Source organism: Sturnira hondurensis, unplaced genomic scaffold, assembly GCF_014824575.4.
Source record: "Sturnira hondurensis isolate 20B ecotype Veracruz unplaced genomic scaffold, ASM1482457v3 Scaffold0021490, whole genome shotgun sequence".
Lineage (NCBI taxonomy): Eukaryota > Metazoa > Chordata > Mammalia > Chiroptera > Phyllostomidae > Sturnira > Sturnira hondurensis.
This window is the reverse complement of record NW_028094121.1, coordinates 1,642,042-1,666,850: the sequence shown is the minus strand read 5'-3', so window position 1 is coordinate 1,666,850 and position 24,809 is coordinate 1,642,042.

Here is a 24,809-nt window from a genome sequence, read left to right as displayed (position 1 = left end):
CCTGCTCTGATAACATGAATTGAGTACTGACTCCATGCTTGGTGCCACGCTAAGAGCTGCAGCCGCTGTCCTGTTGGCCTTCACAAGGGGCCTGCGGGAAAGTGCACAGTGCCCTGTGACTTCCCCTCCTGAGCTTTGCCCCATGGGGCCACACCAACTCTACCCCTTCAGCTTTTGGAAAACCGAGGCCTCAGAGGGGCGGTGCAACCTTGTCATGAATACAAACTCTGGAAGACACACTTGTGTCGGGAAGAGTCTAGCACTGGGCAGGTCATAGAACCTCACTGTGTATTAAGTATAAAGTCATAAGGATGCGAGATCATGGATGGGAACTTTTTGGTGCAGTGCCTGGAAAACAACAGGTGTTTGATAAATGGTAGGTACTACCTACTACTACAAAGTGTGCAGTCACCGTGGCTCTGTCAGGCACGGGGCTAAGCACTTTGCGTGTGTGAATGACTTAACTCCCTGAAGTCCATGCTGAGACACTCTCGCCCCTCCCACCCAGCCTCATGGGTCCTATTCACGAGGCACCCCACCCCCAGGCCCCAGCTCTGAAGTGGGAAGGATGCCAGCCCAGAAGAGGGCATCACTGCACTGGACTGTGTGTCCACCGGGATGACTGGGAACGTTTGTCTCCACTGCCCACAGCTTTTTGGTAGAGTTGCTACGATTTTCTTTCATTCAGCTCTTGGAGTGTTGTGTCAGCTTCAACTCCCCCTCTTTGTAAGGGTGCTTTTGTTTATTGAATTGAGAAATTTGAAAGCTTTGTGATTGTCTGCTTCTTCTGTTATTTTTATACTGTCATTTGGAAATTATTTTAGATTTACAAAAGAGTTGTAGAAATGGCACAGAGCACTTGCCCAGCTTCCTTGGTGTTACGTAATGTCTCACAACCACGGCACGTCCATCAGAACTAAGAAGTCGAAGGCGGCACAGCACTGTGAAGCACAGACTTTATTCGGATCTCATCAGGTCTTTCCACAATGTCCTTTTTCCATTCCGGCATGCCACTTAGGACGCCGCATCGCGTGTAGTCATCACATCGCTGTAGTCTCTTTCATTCTGCGACCGTTTCCCAGTCTCTCCTTGTTTTTATATATGGCTAGGGCTGTGGAAACGTACTGGTTAGGTATTTTGTAGAATGTCCCCAAAGCTTGGTCTGATGCCACTCATGACCAGGCTCGGGTCATGGGTGTAGAGGAAGAATGTCACACAGGTGAGGTGGCCTCTCCTCATATCGCATTTGGGAATATCTGATGTCAATATTTCTTGTTACTGGTGATTGAATCTCTCCCTTGGTTAAGGTAACATCGGCCAGGTGGCTCCACTGTGAAATTGCTACTGTTCCTCCTTGCATGCACTCTAGAAGCAAGGCGCTAAGTTCTCTCTCCCTGAATATTTTTCACTGCCACTGCACACGGTGTCTGCTCTAGTGCTGAGGGAAGCGAGGCACAGACCCCTTTGCTCTGGGGTCTTTTATCTGCTTCCCCTGAGCGTTCACTCTGGACAGGCCCCAGCTGGGAATCCCAAGCTCTTGCTCTATTTTCTCGGTTTCTCAGCCCAGAAGAGTTCCTTGTCCCACATAGGAAATTGCCTGCTCTCTGACTTCGGTACAACTTCTGGTCCAAGCAGGAGAGAATTGAGTTCCACTTCCCAGAGCGAGGAGTAGTGAAGAATTTGTGGACATCTGTTACAAGCACAGCAGTAATGAATATTCTGAAGAAGATACTTTGAGGCTCGGCCAATACTCCATTTATCCTTGAAGTTTCACCCACTCTTTGAGCATTCGTCAGTGGGTCTTGCCTGCAGTGACTGTTAATGTGCTATAAAACACTGACTGTTTCCCCTTTTTATTGACCTTATTGGGGTGATGCTGGTCAACAAAATAATACAGGTTTCAGGTGCACAGTTCCACAACACATCTTCTGTACACTGTATTGTGTGTTCACCACCCCAAGTCAGGTCTCCGTCCGTCTCCATGTATCCCCCATATACCCTCCTCCAGCTTCCCTGCCCAATTCCCACACTGTTGTCCATATGTACAATTTTTTTCTCTTTTTTTCTCAGTCTCTCCACTCTCTCCCATCCCCAGCTGTCAGGCTGCTCTCTGTCTACAGGTCTGTCTTTATTTTGCTTGTTAGTTTATTTTCATGAAACACTTTTTAACATTCAAAAACATGATATTCATTGTTTGAGAAAATCTGTAATGCTGATACGTTCTTGTGAATCCAGTTTCTTTATCGTATAAGCCTCAGTAAAATTTACATGGTCTAGACAGAGGTTAAACTTACTATATTTGGGGCTGATTCAGAGCCCTAGACACCCCGGGCTGTGGGCCCCCTGGGCTCTGACGGTTTATTAAAACACTCCTGCCCTCATTGGTCAATAGTGCTTGCTCCGCCCTCTCCAAGTCCCGCCCCTGCGCAAGTCTTCAGAAACCTCTCCTCCTGTCTCCACAGTTCAACGAGGAGCAAAAACTCTGCAGACCTTTCTGTTATGAGCATGCATCCAAGTTTGGTTACCGTCCTGCTGCAAGGGAAACAGTCTCCAGCAGGCCAAGTCCAACATTCACGCCTAGAATGGACATTTTCGGGGAAAAGGGAATGTCTACAATAGTTACTGTTAGAGCAGCAAGAAAAAGAGGGTACTGCCTGCTTATCAGTCAGGTGAAAGCGTTGTCTTGGGAAGTGGGTTTTGGGATGATTTTGCTCACTTCACACTGCCCAGCAGCTAAAGAGTGGATGTTCGGCTCTGGACTGGAGCCCCCCTGGCCCCTCGGCCCCATCTTGAGGTGAGGTGGCTTTTTCAGTCGGATGGTGAGCTCTGTGCTGGGCAGATTGTTAAGCACTTTGAATAGTTTCCAGGTCGTGTGCATATACACAAGACATTAAATAATCAGTCTATAGTTTGGTTCAGGTACAATTTAACTCAGCTCAGAGGAAGCAGGCTTTGGAGCCAGAAAGAGCTGGCTTTGAAAACCAGCATTGAATAAAAGTGCTGGGACAATCTCTTTTTGGGCAGGTCACTTGGCCTCGCTTTATATAAAGTAGGAGTGTCATGGGGATTCGAGATAATAGAGGGAAAGTTTCTAGCACAGTGTCCGGAAAAGAATAGGTATCTGAATAATGGTAATGCTGTTACCATTGTTATTATTATTATTATTATAAACATTTGTTGATCAGCACTACCTCAGTCAGAGAGCTCAACGTATTAAATGTAATATTTATTTTAATCTCCACAATAACTACGAGTTAGGTGCCTTTAGTATCACCCCCAGTTTACAGAGGATGAGATTGAGGCTCAGAGAATTCAAGTGAAACATTTTAAGTTCACACAGATAGAATGTTGGTGGAGCTGAGGGTCCAACCCTGGCCGCCTGACATCCCTGTGTCCGTGATAAACACGCAGGACCCAGAGCGGCCCATGAACCCTCTGCAGTAACTCCAAACCCTTCTGGATTTCTACAGCCCGAAGGTCGGGAGCTCTTGCTACAGATCAGACGGACCTTTGGCACCTTATGAGACATTGCTGACATCGACAACATTTGGTACTTATTTTTATAACTTACTAGCAAGAGGAAGACAGATAAAAAAAGAGAGATTCACACGATTACCCAGAAACAAACACCGAATGTTTTAAGGTAGTTGGCGGGCACAGCAACTGTTCAAAAACAGTTGTCGGGTATCATGTCTTCCCCAAACACAATCTCAGGGCCCCCCATTCGAGAATTACCACCCAGACATCCGCTCTCCTAGATGTCACAAAACTTGCCCAAACTATGAAGGTAACAAACCATGTACAACAAAACAAAACACACATAGATTCTCTTTAATAAAAGAAGAAAGTGGGGGTAGCCCGCCGAAAACTTTTTTTCTGCTTTAGTAGAGAAGGTGCCAAAAATTTGCTCTTGTCTCCCCTTCAAGGGTGAGGGAGGAGAGCAGGCATTTCTGCCACAGCTCCTTGACTCCACCCACCTGGGAACTGTTTTGAGTTCTGAGTTCAGGCCCTGCTGAGGGGAAATTCAAGATCTATTGTTTGAAAGGAGTTGCCCAAATCTTAGAGGGGTCTGGGGTTGATGGCAAGGTGGCTCGGGCAGACTGTGGGTGACCTGGGACACTTAGAGACACAGCCCAAGAGCTGACCCGGGCCCTGCAGGCTGTTGGAGGTGGCAGGGTTGGGGGGGGTGCCACCCTCACTGCTTGGAGCAGGAACAGGAGAACCCTATGGTGAGGGGGTGTGGTGTGAGGGTCACTTAGGGGAGAGGTGCTGCATTGCAGTGACAGTGATGGCCCTATGGACGCTTGTCCCCGTCTTGGAAGTGAAGGCTGAGCAAGTCCATTCCTGTTGGATTTTAGAAGCTCTGGCAATTTTTAAAAAATATTTTAATTGTTCAAGTACAGTTTTCTGCCTTTTACTCCCATCCCAGCCCACCCCCAAGCCCTCCCCATGTCCGTCCCATTTCCACCCCCCCACCCCCCACCACCCCCCACCTCCGCTCTGGCTATTCTTGAATGACCCAAAGTGGTCAGAGCAGCGGGGGACGGGCGGCGTTGCCCACAAAGATAATTCTGGACTTTCTGCTCATCCCACTAGGGGTTTGTTCAAGACAGTTTAAATTCAATTTGGATAAAAACAAATTTTTAAGCGCCTCATGAGTTCTTCTCCAGTTACAAAAGTGTGACCACAGCCTCCTGCCACATCCTGCCCCCCCCACCCCGGCCAAGGGACAGTAACTGCTGGAATGGGGACTTGGCACGTCTCAGCGCTCCGATCACCGAAGCTTTTTTCCGTCCCCACCACCCATCCGTACTTAATTCACCAGGAACCCACAAAGCCCCTTTGTGCGTGGCAGGCAGCAGCCTGGGCGCTCAGATGGGCCTGGGTCGGTGCTGTCCTTGGAATTAGCAGAGAGTTATCTCGACTGATGAGGCCAGAGCCAGAGAAAACAGAAGGACTAGAAGCGAGAGTAACCTGCCACCAAAAAGCCCCCGTCTTCTGGAAGCGCAGTATCACATCTGAGGATCGCTAATGAGAGTCAACAGGACTTCCATTATGCATTGTGTTTCGGGACAAAAGGTCTTTCTGTTTCTGCTTTATGCCGAACCATTTTTCAATTACCTGGAGATGGAAACCAGTGTGGAGAGCCCCAGGAGCAGCCTCTGCTGGCAACCCGCACCCGCCATCAAGGATTGCCTCTCACTGGAGCCAAGGTGGAGCCCAGGGGAGTAAAGCTCGATTTTACTGAAGATTTCGCCGAAAGATGGGAGACGGTGTTGCCTTGCACAGTGCAGAGGGAAAGCTAATACATATGCTGACTGGGCCCTTCTGTCCTCTCTGCCCCCTCGCCCCAGGCTTCGCTCAGCTCCCTCTCCGTCTCTTCCCATTTTCCCTTCCTCCTGGGCAGGGCAATGTAGAGACCACCTGCCTCACTCGACCTTGCAAACACCTCCTCGCCCTCCAAACAGAAGGGCTCTCAGGAGCCTTAGTATCGGTTCTCCTTGGTTTTGGCTGTGGGAGACGTAAAGTGATAACTTTTCCCTCTTAAGGAGGCTTTCCTCTAACCCTCCCTTTTTGACAGTATGAAACACAAACATCACTTTTCTCTCCCAAATCATCCTATTATGAACTTGGAGTCTCTAGAATTTATAGGAGGAGGAGATAGGGAAACCGGTGAGATGGAAGAAGACCCTACCCACCACGCAGCGGGATGTTGGACTCAGCGGGTTCCAGGCCTTGGTCTGGTGACCCGGGTTCAGCCTTGGGCTCATTCAGCTGTGACCAGGGACGGACCTCTGATCAGGTGTCAGCAAATGTTTCATGGACAAATGCTTTTGGGCACGCCACCTGGCTCCTCTGCCTCAGCCACCTCATTTGGAAGGAGGTAGAAATCCGTTTTCTGTCTACTTCCCAAGGCTGCAGTGAAGGTCAGATGAGTTTATGGGTGAGGAGGCGCCAAGATAAAGAAATAAAATTGTTCTTCGCTGAGCTCTAGTACTATAGCCTTCGGCAAGTTGTGGGGAAGGCAAATCAGCCTTCGGATGTCACCACATTTCTCCGTGTCTTCTTTCCTTCTCCAGTCATTTTCCCTTTGTTTGCTCAGGTTCTGCCCCCCCCCCTCCCTCCCTTTACCCAGGAGGGAGCCTTCCTGGGTAAAGGGGTCAGCTGTCAGCCCTTTACACCTGAATGCAAATTTCAACTCCGAGCCCTCTGCCAGACTCAGGTGTGAGCCCTGATGTCGGACCGTGAGGTGGAAGGCTCTGTGGCAGTGGTCCTCAGGTTCAGTGAGCGCCCATGGAGGGTCCCTGGGCAATGCCCTGGGATTTGGGTTCTGTAGGATTGGGTCGAAGCCCATAAATATGCCTTTCTTCAGAGTGATCCAGGTGATTCTGATTCAGGTACTGTGCTCGTGGGACATGGAAGAGCAATGATTTCCAGAGGTAGGGGCTTGAGGAAGAGTTAGGGGGAGGTTTCAGGGTGGGTAGGGGGTGGGGTTCCCACTGAACCCACCCGGAGCAGGGCAGAGGCCCCCAGTCTTCCCAGGACAGGTCTCCTGTAGTCATCAAAGGAAGCCATTGCTTTGTCAAGAAGAGCAACGACTCTTGCCACTGTTATGAAGCTGTTTTATCCCAGCCAACCCTCCCCAAATCTTGGGAGGGAAGGTAGTGCAGTTCCTTGTTCTGGGGGACAAAGTTGAGGCCTCCAAGGTCTGGGCGATTGGTCTGGCTGCCCCCTGCTGCCCGTGGTTACAGCAGAGGAGGACTCCAGGGAGCTGCCCCAGGCCAGTGCGAATGCTTGTACACCACACTGCTGCTCGTGGGCCAAAGCGTCTGTTAGCTCCTCCTGGGTTCCCCCACTTCGCCTCGGCCAGCCTGGTCTAATCAGGCATCTGTCAGGAAGGGGTGGCCATGGTGGGGTCCTCCTTGCACCTCACTCCCTTCTTCTAAACATTGCCGAATAATGCAATGTCTACTTCCTCAGTGTCTGTGGCCCCCACCCGCTCCTCTGCGTCCCGGCCCCGCCACCGAAGTGCAGGTTGAGAAGCCAGCTCCACTCCTACGGGTCCATGCAGGACATCTTCCTGGCTATACTCACCCCTTTTTGGGCAATGTGGCTAACAGCATCTAGTCTCACGTGGCCCTGTCCCTGGCGTAAATGACTGGTGCAGAGGTGGGTCCCTGGCTTGGAGTGCACCACCCAGAGTCCTTCACAAAGAAGAGGGCAGACCCTCTTCAATGGTGGGTTCGCCCTGGAGGGTGAGGGGAGGCCGCCCAATGATTGTTGCCACATTCCCCACATTGTGGAGGGGAGGGAAACCAGACAGCAGCTGAGGGCGGCAGGAACAAGGGGGACGGAGAGTGAACCGACCAGTGCACTTGGCAACACGGAGGCCACGGACACCCAGACGAGGGCAGTGTCAGAGGCACCGTGGGTGCAGGAGCCTGTGGGGAGGGGAGGGGCTGGTGACAGCCAGTGCAGATCACTCTGTGGACTAAAGGACAAGAGCACAGTGCAAACAATGGGACTCCATAGAGCCGTGGGGCCAAGCGTGGTTTGTTACTTGTTCTTTAAAGACGAAAGAAATAACATCTCATTTGTGTGCTTGTGAAATGACCTGGTCAAAGGGGGGACAAGATGGCTCTAGAGAGGGGGGATTTTTGGAGGGGTATCCTATGGAGGCGAGGGGCGGGGGGCTGCCATCCCCAGGAACCCCGGGCTGCACCTACAGGTGCAGACAGGCCTGGGTGCTCTCCAAAGTGGCCACTCCCTCCCCCATTCCTGCTCTGAAAAAGATGCTGGGAGCCTTGGTCATGGCCACTGTGGGGCAGAACAATGCTCCAGGAGGGCTGCTCAGGACTCGGTGTCCCCGCCTTGCGGCCCAGGCCCCTGGCCGGCTAGGCGAACAAGCCTCTATTGATTCTGGGTGGTGGCTAGGAGAATGCCCCTTTGTTGAGCTCAGTGCCCTCCTCCCCCCCCCACCGCCCTTGCCCACAGGAGACGCATCCAGGTAGGAAGCGCGTCCCCAGGGACCTCGGAGGCCCTCGAGGGATGGAACGGCACCCCAGTCCCGGGAGGAGGCCTCCCAGTCCTGCTCTCCCCCATCTCCTCTCGGTCACCTCCCAGCTCTTGCCGTCCTTTCCTGTCACCCCCCCCCCCCCATTGCTCAGGGGAGGTCCAGCCAGGCCCACGTGTCTCCAGGTGAAACTCCTCTCTGCCTTTGGAGGTCCTGCTGCTCCACAAACCCTCATGGGAATGGGGGCTTGTGGGGAGAAGGAAGCAGGGCTTGTTCATACCTGGACCCTGGTGTCTAACCTGGAACTTGGTCCAGAAGAGACATATCAAGGTCTTGAGAAACAAACACTTGGTTTCAGCCAACAGCACTACCTCTCTCCCCATCACCCAGGCCAGAAATTTGACCAGTCTATTACCCGGTTGGTCACAAATCTGTTACTTCTTCTTGATAAGTCACTCAAACTCCTTAGTCTGGACTTCTGGCCAAGTTGGAGGTGTAGGTGGAAATACTGTGCCTCCTCGCATAACCAAAATTAAGGACAACCAGGTTGTCTTTTTGTTTCTAAAGATTTAGAGACAAAAACACAACCATAACAGGCAGGAAACTGAACTGTATGGAAGTCTGACAACCATTCAATGAGATCTGTAAGAGGGGCAGAGTCGGCAGCCGGCGGAGAGGGATCACGGCAGGAAAAGGCAGTGGCAGCCAGACCCGGGAGTGCAGGCGGCACGGGGTGGACCTCGGTCACACAATCACGCAGATAAACCAGGCAAAAATGGGAAGCAAGGCAGACCACGCAACCCAGGGCCCCAGTGACGGGAAATAAAGTCTAAAAGCACCGATTGAAAAGGTGCCAGGAGAGACTCCCAGCCTCACAGGAGAGTTCGTTGGAGAGACCCACAGGGTCCTAGAACGTACACAAGCCCACCCACCCAGGAACCAGTACCAGAAGGCCCAGTTTGCTTGTGGAAAGGGGCAGAGGAGACCAAAATCTGAGGGAGAGCAGAACAAGTGCCCTTGCTCCCTCTCAACGCCCCCCCTCCCCCCACATACAGCATCACAATCCAGAGACCAGGTTGCCCCGCCCTGCTGAACACCTAAGGCTCTGCCTCTCACTACATAATGGGTGCGACCTGACCAAAAATAGCTCAAATGCAAGAACAAATCAAAGTCCCAGAGCCAATACATCTAAGTGACCAAGAGATAGCCAACCTATCAGACGCACAGTTCAAAATACTGGTGATCAGGATGCTCACAGAACTGGCTGATTTTCATTGCAAATTAGATGAAAAAATGAAGGCTACACTAAGTGAAATGAAGGAAAATGCACAGGAAACCAATAGTGATGGAAAAAAAAACTGGGACTCAAATCAATGGAGGGGACCAGAAGGAAGAAAGAAACAAGAATCCAAAAAAATGAGGAGAGGCTTAGGAACCTCCAGGACATCTTTAAACATTCCAACATCTGAATTATAGGGGTACCAGAAGGGGAACAGGAAGAGCAACAAGTGGAAACATTATTTGAATAAATAATAAAGGAGAACTTCCCCAATCTGGCAAAGGCAATACACTTCCAGGAAATCCAGGAAGCTCAGAGTCCCAAGGAAGTTGGACTCAAGAAGGAACACACCAAGGCACATCATAATTACATCAGCCAAGATTCAAATGAAGGAGAGAATCCTAGAAGCAGCAAGAGATAAGGGGACAGTCACCTACAAAGGAGTGCCCATCAGACTGTCAGCTGATTTCTCAAAGGAGACCTTACAGGCAAGAAGGGGCTGGAAAGAAGTATTCCAGGTCATGAAAAGCAGGGACCTACATCCAAGATTGCCCTATCCAGCAAAGGTTTCATTTAAATGGAAGGATAGATAAAGTGCTTCTCAGATGGGGTCAAGTTCAAGGAGTTCATCATCATCAAGCCCTTATTATATGAAATGTTAAAGGGACTTATCTAAGAAAAAGAAGATGAAAAATATGAACAGTGAAAGGACAGCAAACAGTTATTAACAACCACACCTAAAACAAAAGCAAACTAAGTGGGCAGCTAGATCAGGAGTGAAACCACAGAAATTGAGATCACATGGAGCGTTAGCAACAGGGGAGTGGGAGGAGGAGAAGGTACAGAGAATAAGTAGCATAGACAGTGGGGAGAAAATAGACAGGGGGAGGGCAAGAGTAGTGTGGGAAATGTAGAAGCTAAAGAACTTATGACACATGGACATGAACTAAAGGGGGGAATGTGGGTGGGAGGGGTGTGCAGGGTGGAAGGGAATGAAGGGAGGGAAATGGGACAATTGTAATGGCATAATCAATAAAATATATTTAAAAAATTTCTTAGTCTGGGCTTCCTGGCCTGCCCCAGTTTGGCATCAACCTTCCCTCTGTTGGCCTGGACTTGCCACTGTTGACTCATCACCTACTTTATCCCTATTTATTGAGCATATACTATGTGCTGTCATTGCTCTAGAAACTGGGGGAGCTCCAGTGAGTGGGGCAGACAGAGGCTTCTCTCTCGGGGCCTTATAGCCTCTTTGAAGTAGACACATGTACACAGGTGACCAAATAATATAACATCAAAACATGAGATGAATGAGTGCTCTGAAGGAAGTCACACAGGTGAAAGGGGATGAGGATGATGGCGGGAATGTGTGTGTGTGTGTGTGTGTGTGTGTGTGTGTGACAGGGAAGCAGCCACCAAGGCAGAGTGAGGGCAGGGACAAAAGCTCTGGGAGTTGAAGTTACGGAGGAAGAGTGTCCGTCTTCTGCGAAGAGTGATGGGAGGCTGTGGCTGGCCCACGTGTCCTGCATGGTCCGACCTCCGGGCTCTGTCCTGCTGGGTCTTCCGCCTGAGATGACCTCCCCAAGCGTCTCCACCTTTCTCAGTCATCCTTGGAGTTCAGGCCTCGGCGCCAGCCCCATCACCACTGGGAAGCTTTCCTTGTTTCCTCCACACTGCCAGCATCTTTCCTTTTACCTGTCTGTCTGCCTCTAAGATGGTACCTCAGGTCTTGGGATCCATTGCCTAGGCTGCTCAAGCTCAGATTCCCAAACATTTCCTCAGCACCCACTGTGTGCTGTGCCTCATCCAATCCTCCCATCATGAGAGAGGTTATATTATGCTCGTTTTTTACAGATGGGTAAACGGAGGCTCAGAGAAGTTCAGCAGCTCATCTGTGACATCCCATTTTACGGATACAGAAACTGAGTCTCAGACAGGTAAACGACTTTTCTGAAGTCACAGAGCTGATAAATACCAAAACTCAAACCCCAGCCCTGACCCAGGTCTGATGGGCCTCAAATTCTTTGATTTCAACCTCTGCAACCCAATTCCACCTCCAAGGTGCTCAGGAGACCCATCAGCAGACAGGTGAGGAAAGCATCGTTACTGGGGCCCTCAGAGAGAAGCACTGCGCCCGGGATGCCCAGGGACCTGCTGTCGTGGCTCTGCCTCCTCCCAGCTGTGTGTTTTGCTCATGTTTCTCACCCTCTCTGTGCTTTCATTTCCTCACCTGTGAAAGGGGATGATGTTAGGTCTTCATGCCCCCATGCCCCCACCCCCACCCGCTGTCAGAAGGAAGCGTGAAGGTGTTTGTGAGCATGTTTCTTTTTAAAGATTTTTTAAAAATTTATCTTCAGAGGGGAAGGGAAGGAAAGAGGGAGAGAAATATCAATGTATGGTTGCCTCTCATGTGTCCTCTGCTGGGAACTAGCCTGCAACCCAGGCATGTGCCCTGACTGGGAATCGAACCACGATTGTCTGGTTTGCAGGCCTGTGCTCAATCCACTGAGCTACACCAGCCAGGGCTGTGAGCATGTTTTGAGGGCAGCAAGTCTTGCCTCAGTGCATTGTTACCCACTCCCCCAACTTCTAAGCTGCGTGAGCGGTGGGAGAGGGGGAGCGGCCCTGGCAGAGGGGAGAGAGGAAAGTGTTGGGTGGGGCTTTCCCTGGAGAGAGAGGCAGGTGATGTCTTGCTCAGCCAGCCCCATGTGACGAGAGGAACCTACTAACTAGGTCGCCTTGCAGCAGGAAGGAGCTATTCCGGGACCCGCCTGCCGCCTCCTGGAGCAGCAGCTGTGAGCCGGACTATTTCAGGGGCCCGCACAGGAAGCTCCCCCACAGCTCTCTCTTGGATCCCAGCCCTGTCTTTGGGCCCTGACAGGCCAGGGGAACCCAGCAGGCACTGAGCTGGTGCCTCTGCATGACTGCCCTGGGGTAGACAGTGGCAACCTGGGACCATGGCAGCGTGCCTTTCCCACCTGCTGGAAGCCATCATCCCGGGCAGCTGCGGGTGAGAACAGGAGGCTTGCATTTCCCGGCCTGGCGGTGACTCAGTGCTTGGCTGCAATAACCCTGTGGCACTAGGCAACTCGCTTTACCATCCTGGGCCTGGGTTTCTCCACCTGTAAAGTGGGGGTAATGGTGCTTACAGTCTAGGACTGTTCTGGGGATTAAATGAGATAATGACCAAAAGCACCAAACACAGGATCTGCCCAGAGGCAGTGCATTCCCCCAACTGCTCCTAACTCACCCTCTGGGGTTCTCCACGCTGGGATGACGACGGCAGGAAGGACAGGAAGTTGCTTGGCGGAGGAAGCGGGGATTATGCTGGAGGAGTTGGCTCCCCAGGCGCTGGCTTGATGAGCACCACAAGGGAGGAATCCCTTCGGAAGGAACTTCGGGCTTTGAAGTCAGCGACTGACCTAAGTGACAATAGCTCTGCCCTGGGCTCTGAGCTTCAGGTGTCTCATCTGCAAAATGGGGGTGGAAACATGTCCTGTGCAAGGACATGCAAGGAACAAACATGAAGCCTTTAGCACAGGACTGGCACCCAGGGAACAGTTATCCCATTTAAATGTCATACAACCCCATGATGAAAGCATTATTATCCCCATTTTTAAAAACGAAAATAAAATTTTTTTAATCCTCACCCAAGAACATTCTTTCATTGCTTTTAGAGAGAGAGGAAGGGAGAGAGACAAACAGCAACATGAGAGAGAAGCTTTGACTGGTGGCCTCGCACACGCACCCAGGCCAGGGACCCAGCCTGCGACCTTTCCGCTGTGGGAGGGTGCCCCAACCAGCTGACCCCGCCGGCCAGGGCTATGCTCCCCATTTCATTGGTGAGGAAACAGAGGCACAGACAGGTCAGGTGATCGCCCAAGGTGCCCTCATTAGGAGGCAGCCTGGCTGAGATTTGAATTCAATCTGAGCTCAGACCCGCACTTGGCGTCGCTCCCTCTGCCTGGCAAGCAGCAAGTGCTCAAAGTGCGCACAGACTGTCAGATGCGTGTGCACAGCAAGGGCCCAGCAGGGCACAGTGACGTGGTCAGTGGTCGGCAATGCGCACCGGTTGCTGCTGTAATTGTTGTCATTGTTATTCTCATCATCACCGTGGCTCAGAATTTAACTGGAAGTTACAAAGCTTAAGAGTGGCTGGTAAAGGCAGAGGGTGATCTAAGATATTAGAAACGACAACAATCCCATTCTCAGGGGAATCATCAAAAATATGGGATAAAAAACTAGAGTGGTAACATTGCAGCATTCCTGGTAATTACAAAAAATGGGGAAAAATTGTATGTATTCAAATATCACACCGTAAGTTAAGTAAATGATGGTTGCTCTCTTCGGTGGAAAATTACACACCTACTTAAAATGATGCTAATATGACTTATGGAAAATGTTTATTATGCAATTACTGTTAAAGGGAAAAGGCTGGATATAAAATCTACTTCTGCTCTAATTACACCTCTATTAAAATATCAAGTGCACATAGACAGGAGCTGAGAGGGAATATGCAAACAGTCGACATGTTAAATGCTGGAATTAGGGGTTTCTTTTTTGTAATTGATTTAATAATTCAACCATAACGTGGTGAGCACTTACTAAGTGTCAGTCACTGTGTTAAGCATGGTTATTAGTGTGGATTATATCAGACTGAAGGAGGGTTACAGAGCAAAGAGGTGTTATTGCCTTTCCAGATATTCTGGGGTAAGCAGTTCAAAGCCGATGTGGCACCTTCAGGGTGTCGGGGACCCTGGATCTCTCTGTCTGGTGGCTCTGCTGTTTCTAGGCAAGTTCCCTTTTTCCATGCAGTCTGATCGGGCACACCGCCACGTCCACAGTCCAGCCAGCAACATGAGCACAGGAAGGGAAGGGCAGGCTCTTCTGCAGGAAGGATGTGACTGGAAGTTGCCCGCATCACCTCCATTCTTAGGCCTTGGTCAGAACTTTGTCCCCTGCACAAAGTCACAAAGTTCTGTGATTCCTAGCTGCAAGATAGACTGGGACTTGTCGTTCCTTTGGGTGGCTGTGGGCCTAGCTGAAAATTCTAGCTAATGTGGAGAAGGGGGGGCAGCAACTGGGGGCCTCTGGCACAGCGTGCTAGACGAAGCAAGTCGAGGCTCAATCCCCGAGGAGCCAACTGTCCAGTGAGAGAGAAGCACATGTCAAGGAGTGATTACCAGACCATCTGAGTAGTGCTGTGGTTGAATTAGGGGCCTCCGGGGACAGGATGGCCAATGTGCCTGGAGGGACACCAGCAGCTTCATCTCCCCTGAAGATTCTGCCCTCACTGGCAGCCACCCTGTTTGCACCGTGAGCCACTGTGCTCCCCCAGCCACCGGCAAGAGCTGATTGGTCAGCATAGGGGCAAATGGCGCTCCGGACCCAAGCTGGGACCACCTACTGCCTTCTGGGAGGGCGAGGGGAGTGGGGTGACACAGTGCTGGAATCACAGCAGCCCTGTCCCTGGAAGGCAGTGTGCTTCTACTGGACCCTGCACCTGTCCTTCAAATTGATCATGTATCCTCGTCCTTCAATCTGTGAGGTTCCTTGGTAGGAAACCCATCAAATTCCCACCACTTTGTTCTGGCTTTAATAAACTGAGCTAATTCATGGGGTCAGGGTAAGGTAACAAGCAGTTCTGCTGAGATTTAGTTCCAGACAGATTTCCCACCTGGTGCCATGAAAGCCAGGAGGGTTTTCAGGAGGGCAGAGGGGAAGGCTACCCAGGCAGGGAGTCAGCCTCTAAGTCTGGGAGCCTTTTACTTTTGTTAGCGGTTTATTGATGATGCAACAAAATGACCAACGAGAGAGAAAATACTTAACAAAGGCCCCCCCAGAGGGGTGGGGAGCTGGCAGTTGATGACCTGGAGCGGCAGGTGGGGGGTGGGGGTGGAGGGAGACGGGGGTGGGGGGTGAACAGGCCGGAGCTTGGCTGCCCCCCTGTAGACCTGACTATAGCTTCACCGTGTGGTGCTATACTGGAAAATCCTTCTGGATCAATTTCTTCAATTCTAAGAGAAAACCAAGAGTATTTAAGTAAGTGAAATTTAAACAACAAGATTTATGAAAACTCGAGGCCACCGCTCTACCCAGGACCTGGTTGAGCCCCGCGGTGAAACCGGCCACACTGTTCTGCCAACCCTCCCTCGTCTGCCGTCCGGCCTCCACAGGCGTCCTCGGCCGGGACTTCGCCCGCCCGCCCAGCCGCCTGCCTGTCTGAGCCCCTGGACAACGGCTTCTCCTCCCTACTGACCTCCCTGCTGTTGTATTGTCCCCTTCCAATGTGTTCTCTGCAAACCAGCTAACATGGTCTTTTCAAAAGCCCAATCAAGTGAAAGAAGCCGATCTGAAAAGGCTACATACGGTATCATTCCAACTACATGACATTCTGGAAAAGGCAAAACTGTGGAAACAGTGAAAAGGTCAGCGGTTGCCAGGGCTTTTGGGGGGAGGGAGAGGTGAGTAGGGGGCGCATGGGGGATGTTTTGTGCCCTGGAAGCTCACTATACATTTGTCAAACCCATGTATACCAAGAGTGAACCTTAATGTAAACTCTGGACTTCAGTTAATAATAATGTATCACTGTTGGCTCATTAATGATAACCAGTGTATCACATTAATGAAAGATGCTAGTAAGGGAAATTGTGGAGGGAAGGATGAGAGTGTGCATGGGAACTCTCTGTACTTTCCTCTCAATTTTTCTGTAAACTTGAAACTACTCCAAAAAAGAAAGCCTATTAATTAAAATAGATCATGTCATTTCTCTGTTTAAAACCCTACAACTGCTTCCTATCCCATCTTGCAAAAGTGATAGCAAGTAACAAAACTCCTTCCTCTGGTCAGGAGGCCTCCAGGACGTGGCCCTGCCTCGCCGTCTCCCTCCACTCATTGGCTCTCCAACCGCACGTGGTTTCTGCTCCCAAACATGCCCAGCCTGTGCCCATCTCAGGGCCTTTGCACTTGCTGTTCTCCTTGTTTGGCTGCTCTGTTCCCCCTGGTTGGCCCCTACCTACTATTCAAGTTCTAGCTACACCATGGCCTCCTTAGAGAATTCTTTCCTGACCACCCATCAGAAGCAGCCACCCAGTCACTGGTTGCCACATAATCCTATTTTAACTCTGCATGAATCACTGGCTGATAGTTTTCTTGCTTGTGCATTTAGTGCCTGCATCGCCTCGAGAATGGAGTTGCCATGGGAACAGGGTCTTCTCTGCCTTCTTCATTGCTGTGTCCCCAGCTCCTAGAACAGTGCTGGGAGTATCGCAGGTGCTCAATAGATACTAAATGCATGAGTGAAAGAGTGAGTGAGTGAACAGGTGAGTGAATGAATTTACTGAAACTCACTCAGGGCTAGGTCTGAGCTGGCTTCTGGATCCTGCAGAAGATACGGTTATTAACCCCAGGGGTCTCACCATCTTACACACAGAGCTTTGTACTGAACCTGTTGAGCCAGATAGTGGAGTGGTTAGTAGCGTGGGCCATGGAACCACACGGCCTGGGACCAGATCGTGGCTCTGGTCCATCACAGCTGTGGTCTGTAAAACACTCAGGGAGAGTCTTAGAGGAGCCTGTTCCATGCTCGACAGATGCTAGTCGTTGTCATTGTCACACAGAGGACCACACAGAGACGCATGAAAGAGAACTGCTCTAACACCAGAGTTCAAGGAATCTAGGAAATCACTTTACTTATTCGTTTGTTTCTGGATCCCTCTTTGCAGGCATTTGGAAGTGAGCATGAGAAGGGACAGGGTGTTTGGGGGAGCCGTCATTCTCCCAACCACTTGACGGGGCAAGTACGATTAGAGCTATTTTGTAGCTGTGAGAACTGAGATTCAGGGCAGCAAAATGATTGGCACCGTGTAACACAGCTAGTAGGTGGCAGGACCAAGAATCACAACCAGGTTGGACTAACATCGCTGTTACCTTTGCCTCCCCACGCCTCCCCTCTTCATTCTGCTCTGGAGGCCTGGGCTCCAGCCCTGAGCCCATGGGCTTACACAGGTGATGGCCAAACAGACTGGGCAGGAGCTGGGCTGTCGGTGTAGTTAGACCCGATGCAAAGCTGAGCCCGGTGAGACCTAGGATGAGGCTCCGTATTGGACAACTGGACACCAGAGCGGTCTCTGCCTCACAGATAGCAGATGGCTGCTCTTGGGATAGGGCCGGGCATAGATAGGGTGGGCGGGGGCAGGGGGGTACATCCTCGCTGACTGAATACCTGCAGGTTGTTGTGAGGGTGGGATGAGATGAAGCTGGTCTGTCAGATATACGACAGTCAACCCCAAATTTCCATCATGGAGGGCCAGGTCCAGGACTTCGCCAGGCAGCACCGGTGTGGATAGGAATTCGGAGTTGGGAGGAATAACAGCAGTCATCTTGTGGACATGTGAGGTAACCAAGGCCCAGAGAGGGGGCACAAGCTGGCCCGATCACCCAGCAGGTTGGTGGCAGATAGCTCCAGGCTTAGGTCCTGGGAGACGGCCACACCACTGGAGGTCCCACCAGCACCCAACGCTCTGCCTGGCTGAGGCCCACCCATTTGCTCCTGGCTAACCTGGATTTGAGAACCGGCTCTGGCCCCACTGGGTGCTGGCAGGTGGTGCAACACATCTTGAACCTCAGTTTCCACAATATTAAAGCACAAAAAAATCACACCTAGCTTTGCAGAGTTGTAAAGATGAAATGTGGATGTGTACGCAAAGTGCTAGCAAGGTGGCTGGAACAATGAATGTCCCCCTTTCCTCGTGTCCACACCCCACCGTGACCTTGGAGGCAGCCTCCTGCCCCTCAGCTGTGATTAGGTCACCCCCTGCTTAACAGTCTTTACTCTTCCAGTGGCCTCCAAGGGAATGTCAGCAGTCCTTAGTCTGGCTTCTAGGGCACCCTGAGCTATTGCACCCGCTTGCTTCTCTGCCTTTTCTTTATAACTAATGTATTGTCAAGTTAATAAACGAGTCTACAGCCCTTTTTGGAAATGCAGCACATATAAAGCCTGCAGGAAAGAAATCTGTTTCACTCTGTTCATCCAGCATTTTCCAAATGAGTTTGACTGTGGAGCCCTATTAATATCCCACAGAACATGCTTTTGTTTCCTGAACACCCTTGGCAATTTCCTGCCTGCCTGCTCTGTAGCTTAGTCTTACTTCCCACAAAGCCCTTCCTCCCCAGGACCTGTTTACTTACCCAGAGGCCCAGACGGGAGACCCCGCCTTGGTCTAGTAGAGTGAGCCCCTCCGCTGGGCTCCCTCGGCTCTGTGCACAAGCCCCTACCCCAGCACTTCGGGCGCCCCTGCCAGGCTGCTTGCTCCCAGCCTCCTTCCCAGCTTCTGCCTCCCTACTCTCCCCTTCCCTGCCTGCAAGCCGTGTGAGTCCTATCTGCTCTCTGTTCTTGGAGGGCCATCAAAAAGTACCTCCTCCAAGGACATTTTTTTTCTTTTTTCTTTTATTTAATTCTTGTTCAAGTACAGTTTTCTGTCTTGTATTCCCAGCCCTGCCCCCCTACCCAGTGCTCCCCACCTCCCTCCCATTTCTGCCCCCCACCTTAGTTATTGTCCATGTGTCCTTTATACTTGTTCATGTGAGTCCTTCCCCTTTTCCCCTGTGATTCTCTCCCCAAGGACATTTTCTATATGCCCCAGTCAAGAAAAATCTCTCTCAGTTTCCCAGACAAGGAAAAGTTAAAGGAGGTCATTACCACCAAAGCACTATTTCAAGAAGTGTTAAAGGGTCTTCTTTAAGAAGAAGAAGAAGAAACAGAGGAACATAGTTATAAGGAATAAAATGGCAATAAACACATACCTATCAATAATCATAAAATGGGAAGGGCTTAAATGCTCCAGGCAAAAGACATAGGGTAGCTCAATGAATGAGATAAGACCCATATATATGCCATCTATAAGAGACCCACCTCAGAATGAAAGATACGCACAGACTAAAAGTAAATTGATGGAAAAAGGTATTTCAGGAAAAAGGAAATTAAGAAAAAAAGCTGGGGTAGCAATACTTATATCTGACAGAACAGATTTTAAAACAAAGGCTTTCATAAGAGACAAAGGGTGTTATGTAATGATAAAGGAGTCAGTCCAACAAGAGGGTATAACCTTTGTAGACATTTCTGTACCCAACATCGAAGCACTTAACTGTACGGAGCAAAGCTTGATGGACATAAAGGGAGAGGTGGACAGGAGTACAGTCGTATTCGGGGATTTTAACCCCCCCCCCATTGACATCAACGGACAGATCTTGCAGATGGAAAATCACTAAGAAAACCATGGTTTTAGGAAGATGGATTTAATTGATATCTTCAGAGCTTTTCATACCAAGGTACTAGAATATACATTCTTTTCAAGTGTACATGGAATATTCTCAAAGTTAGACCACATATAAGGACACAAAACAAGCCCTGCCTGGTGTGGCTCAGTGGATGGAGTGCCAGCCTGTGAACCAAAGGATCACAGTTTGATTCCCAGTCAGGGCACATGCCTGGGTTGCAGGCCAGGTCCCCAGTAGGGGGCGTGTGAGAGGCAACCACACATTGATATTTCTCTCCCTCTTTCTCTCTTCCCCTCTGTCTAAAAAATAAATAAATCTTAAAAGAAACTTAAGTATATTAAGCCAGATCATACTATATTAAAAAGATAAAAGTAGGCAAAATAATGTACGTGGAACAGAGACTTTGGGTGGAGAGATAGCTTGGGTGTTATATCAGAAAAGGTGGGGCAGTTCCTTTTTCACAGAAAAGAGATTGAAAGTGGAGATGGTTTGAGAGGCAGGAGAGGGTAAAGGGGCATAGATGGCGACCGAAGGAGGCTTGACTCGGGGTGGCGAGCACACAATGTACAGGTGGTATATTATTCAAGTGAACCCCTGAAACCTATATAATTTTATTAACCAATGTCACCCCAATACATTCAGTAAAAATTAAAAGAAAATGCAGATGGTTTTAGTGCAGGGATGAGGGTGGGGAGCTTCTGTGGGCTTTAGACCCCTGCGAGTTCACAGCAGTCCCGGGCTTTCAGCAGCCCTGGAAGTGGCTGAGGGCGGGATCTGGACAACAGTGCAGACCAGCGCTGTTGTCCCTGAGGAGGTTCACTCAGCCATTCAACAAATGCTTATTTATTCATCCACCAGTGGTCTAGGCTTTGAGAATATAACTGATCCAGAAATTCCTTAGGTTCTCCTAGAGGAGACAGACAGGAAACCCATCAGTATATAACTTAACATCAGATCAGCTGTTATAAAGGGGAAAAGGAGAAGCAGGGATTGGAAAGTGACCAGAAACCTCTACGAGGTGAGAGGTCAAGGCCTCTCTGAAGGAGAGACTCTTGAGTTTCAATGAAACAATTGAGAAATTATAGATTTCTGAATTGGATTTATATAGGAACCCCTTTATATTTGGGTCATCCTTGAATACGTATTATTAAATAACTGACATACATACTCAACACTTAATAGAGTATGAAATCAAATCCATAAAAGTGAACAACGAAGCTAATAGAAGAAAATTTTACTACCAAATTTTAGGTCATTCCAAAAACAGCAACTCATTGAGAAAACAGATGAATATGAAAAGCAGGTATGAAGTTTCCGGGGGTCTTTGATAATCCAATAAATAAAAAGGACTGAACCACGTGGAGACATTGGCAAAGATATTGAATTTTTGTGCATCCTTGGCACAGATGACTGAATACAGAAGAGAACATAAAATGTATTAGGTACCACTACAGAAGACACTGATGACAAACTGGACAATGAGTTTCGGCAATTAAGAGAGGATTTGGGATTAATTGAAGTGCACAAGAAAACTTAAACTGCCCTGCAAGAGACCTGCCAGGGATTGTTCCCAAGTTGGACAATCCTAAAAATTTGCACACGTGACCTATAACAAACAAGTCGTGAAACTGGAGGAAGCTTCTCTAAATTATCAATAATTTTTTTCCATGCTGAAAAATGAACCATGCCAGAGGGAAGGCCGAATCCCCACTCTCTTCTCTCTACAGAAACACAAAGGTACAAAATCTGATCTAAAAATGCATGTCCACAGAAGCAAGTTCAAATCTCTAAGTCAAAATTTTGAAAAGATTTTTAGGGAGTGTTTACAAGTTCAACATTTAGTATCTTTGCTACTTGACTTTCAAGGGGATCCCAGGTGCACAGAATTAGGTTGCCATAAACTTGGGTTTACGACAGTCTGTTAACACTGGCCCTTGCATGTCACACTTGGTTCAGTTATTTACCATAATGTAATGGTTACCCAGAGACAAAGCTGGTAACTTGACCTATAGGTAACCATAAATTCCCTTATTGCAACTATATGTAGTCCTCAAAGGAATACTTTCAAAAAAGATTTTATTTATTTATTTTTAGATAGAGGGGAAGAGAGGGAAAAGGAGAAGAGAAACACTGGTGTGAGAGAGAAACATCCATTAGTTGCCTCTCATAGGCACCCCGTCCAGGGATGGAACCCGCAACCCAGGCAGGCGCCCTGACCAGGAGTCGAACCAACAACCTTTCGCTTTGCAGGACGATGCCCAACCCACTGAGCCACACCAGTGAGGGCAAGAATATTTCTTCTGTTAGTCATTTTTAACTTTACCAAAGAATATCATATTGTATATAATTGCTGAGATTTATTTGTCTTTTCTAGTGTTAGACTGGCAATATTAATTCGTCCTTGAGGCGTGTCCCTGCAGCTCATTCATTTTGACTGCTGTCTGTTGTATACCACGTGAGCGCACGTTGGAGCGTATTCATCACTCCCCCACTGAGGGATGGTGAGGGTGGGCGTTTTTTCATCCCGCAGGAACCAGCAACCCCGATATTTCAATGGCCTTAGCGCCAAACGTTTATTTCTAGTTCTCATTCTGTGAGGCTGAGGCTCTGCTGGGGAAGGGTCTTTGCCAAGCAGGCAGGCCTGGCAAGGGTGAACAGGGAATAAATAGTTATGAACAAACAATGCATTTGATCCCCGAAGGTTTCCAGGCTTTGCCCCGTGAAAAGCCCGCTCTGAGTGAAGCTGCTGCATCGGAAACTACGTTCCGCTTCAGAGGAGAGAGCCAGACTTTCCCCCAACACATTCGCCAGCTTCCGCTCCTGCTGATTATGTGCAGAAGGTCCTGGGGGCCCACGTCCTTCCAGTACCTGGTGTCGGACCTTTGGCTGTTGTAAATTGAACGCATGTAAACTGGTGCTTCGTGGAGGCTTCAGTTCCCACTTCCCCATCACTCCCAATGTTGAATGCGTCTTCACACTTAGCGGCGGTCTTTCTTCCTCTCTGCAAGAGCATGCTCATGCTTTTGTCCATTTCTCTTTTTTTCCAAAAAGATTGATGTGTAGGTGTTCTCTGTATACTCTTCATATTAATCCTTTGTTGCTTGTGTGTTTTGAGATTTTTTTCCTCCTACTTGATTATTTGTCTTTTTATGTTAAGGTGTTTTTTGTTGAACATAGCTTTTAATTTTAACACAGTCAAGTTTATCAGTCTTTCATTTCATAGCTAGTATAGTCTTTGGGGCCTTAAGAAATCTCTCTCTATTCCAACCTCCAAAAGATCTTTACCCACATTTTCTAATAAATGTTTTAATGTTTTATTTTTCAAATTTAAGTCCATAATCCATGCAGAGCTGATCGTTGTGTGTGTTTTAAAGTCATTTTTTCCAGTTCCATTTTTGGACATCTTTTTTTTCTTCACCGTGATATACCACCTTTGCCATGTACGAAGGTTGTGTACGTGTGTGGGTCAGACCCTGGATGTCTGTTCCATCTCGTGGGTCAGTCTGTTTGTCCTTATGTCAGTACCACACCACCTTCACAGAGTGACTCCACGGTAAGTGCTGATTTCATTTCGGGTGAGGCAAGTCCCTCCTCCCCGTTCTTCCCACAAGTACCTGGCGCCCAGCAGGGAACCAGCTCAGCTCCTTCTAAATGAGCGGCTTCCGGCGGATCAATTTCCATTTTGAATCTTGGGTTTCTGAGTGTAAACCGGCTACTAATCACGAAGCTACTAGTGAAGGTGTCCCGAGGGTCAGATGACACTGTGGGAGAGACAAGGTCTCCGCACAGTGTCTGGGTGCGGGCCCTGAGTGTTCCTGAGGCGAAGTCCAGAGAAGTTGAGGGAGGTGCCTGAGGTCACACAACTGGATTGACCCCATACTGTCTCTCCACCGCCAGGAATCAAAGATCATCTCTGGATAAGTTAGTCTTTTCCATTTCTTTTCTCTATGTTGTTCCTCGATCTAAAAAAATCAGTTTTCTAAAGCTCACGGCACACCATTGTTCCCAAAGACCCCATCTGCCCTGGCTCTCTCCTATCTGACGGGAACTCAGTGATTTGGGTAAGGGTCTCCCAACAATGCTGGGGAGGAAGCCAGGTTTATTTAAAATCCAACTTTGCTTGGCCCTGTTACCACTGGCCGTGGTGGAGCCGCGGCTCAGGGGCATCTGAAAACAAGCAGGTCCGGGCATGGCTTCCAGGTCAGTCACTGGGCTGCCAGCGCAGAGCCCCTGGCTCTCAGGAACTGTGGAAGTGCAGTGGCCTTGGGCATCTGCGTTGCATCTCCTGGGATCCCACTGCGGCCCCTGGGGGAGCGGTAGGGGCACGGTGAGCATGTGTTGAATGAGAAAGTGCACACGGTCAGAGAGAGGAAGAGTCACTTTGTAGACAGTTTGACCACATTCTAAAGACACTTAAAGCCAGAGAAAAGGTATGTAGCTTACCAGCAGATTCGGTAAGGTCCTCCGGAGAGAGGGGTTTGAGAAAGCTGCCAATGTAATAAAAATTACAGTAATTAATGTGTGTAACTTGCTCAAAAACTGATAAAGAGATAAATGGAGTAAAGTAAGATTCACAAATAGACCTAAACATAGACAGAAGTTTGGTATATAATAAGGGTGGCATTTCACATATGTGAGGGGAAATAGGGATCAGGACAATAGTTGGGCATCTGGGAAAATCTCTAGCTGGGTCCCTGTCTCCCTGTCTGGCCACATGCTGTGCACTAGAGTAAATTCCAGGTGGGTCAAATATGTACAGACTTTTTAAAAACCATAATAATAGCCCTGGCTGGTGCGATTCAGTAGATTGAGTGCTGGCACCAGGAACCAAAAGGTCACCAGTTTGATTCCCACTCAGGGCACAGGCCTGGGCTGTGGGCCAGGTCCCCAGTTGGGGGTGGGCGAGAGACAACAGATGGATGTGTCTCTCGCACACCAAAGTCTCTCATCCTCTCTCCCTTCCTCTCTCTCTAAAAATAAATACATAAGATCTTTAAAAATAAAAATAATAGAAAAAGATATCAGAGAATGTTTATTTCTATAGTTATGGAGTGGAGAAAAATCTTTCTAAAACATGACACAAATCCCAGAAATTATCAAGAAAGAAATGGACAGACCTGACTACATGAATTTTTTTAAACTTCTCTACAGGAAGAAAAACCATACACACAAAGCAAATAGCAAACACTCAACTGAGGAAAATACCAGATTCCCTTTTATAGGGCAGGTGAGGGCTAA